Genomic DNA, 383 nt, shown 5'->3' on the forward strand with positions numbered 1-383 from the left:
TTCCTCCTCCTCCTCCTCTTCCTCTCTTTCGCCGCTGTGGATACCCAGGCGGAGCTTGGGGCGGCGGGCCCGGTGCGAGGCCGTTCGCCGGCACTCGGAGCGCTGGCTCTCCTTTTCTTTTGGTTTTTTTGGGGGGTTTTGTGGTTTTTTTGTTGGTTTTTTTGTTTGGTTGGTTGGTTTTGGGGGTTTTTTTTGTTGTTGTTTTTTTAGTTGCTCTTCTTCCTGCCTTCATTTTTTTTTTTTTTTAAGCCTTTCTAAGGCAGCCGGAGTGGGAGTGCGACAACAACCCACCTATTGACAGAACAGGGAAGACATGATGGGGGTGTGTTACTACGAGCTGCAGCGTTCCTTTCCCCCAGTTGTTTTGCATCACTCGTTAGCAG

Source organism: Corvus brachyrhynchos, unplaced genomic scaffold (assembly GCF_000691975.1).
Source record: "Corvus brachyrhynchos isolate BGI_N302 unplaced genomic scaffold, ASM69197v1 scaffold46, whole genome shotgun sequence".
Taxonomy (NCBI): Eukaryota; Metazoa; Chordata; class Aves; order Passeriformes; family Corvidae; genus Corvus; species Corvus brachyrhynchos.